Source organism: Penaeus monodon, chromosome 30 (genome assembly GCF_015228065.2).
Source record: "Penaeus monodon isolate SGIC_2016 chromosome 30, NSTDA_Pmon_1, whole genome shotgun sequence".
Taxonomy (NCBI): domain Eukaryota; kingdom Metazoa; phylum Arthropoda; class Malacostraca; order Decapoda; family Penaeidae; genus Penaeus; species Penaeus monodon.
The window spans coordinates 13,606,246-13,606,685 of record NC_051415.1 but is presented as its reverse complement, the minus strand read 5'-3'; positions in this window follow the sequence as shown (position 1 = coordinate 13,606,685).

Here is a 440-nt window from a genome sequence, read left to right as displayed (position 1 = left end):
GTGTGATCGCGGGTGGTGTGGAGTGGGCGTGAGGGCCAATGAAAACCCACCTGTATTGACGAATGCCAGCAGTTGGCCCCTGATTCTATTGACTAAGTAAAGTGAAATATCGTTCATTCAGGTATGTCGGAGGATGATAAACGAGGGAAGAAGTAGGCAAGGGGAGATCGGAAGGGGGAAGGAGAAAAAGGAAGAGAAGTAAGAGGGGGAAAAGAGGGGAGGAGAGAAAGGAGATTAAGAGCGGAAGGAGGGAGAGAGGAAGAGGAGAGAAGAAAAGGAGGGTCTTAGTGAGGGGAGGGAAGGTATGGAGGGGAAGGAGAGGAGGGGGGGGGGGGTTAAGGAATGTTGGAGAATGTGACGTGGGATGTGCAAGCGGAGAAATGTATTGGGTTTTAGGAATCTTAGAGAGTGTGTGAGTTGATGATAAATAACTCTGATGT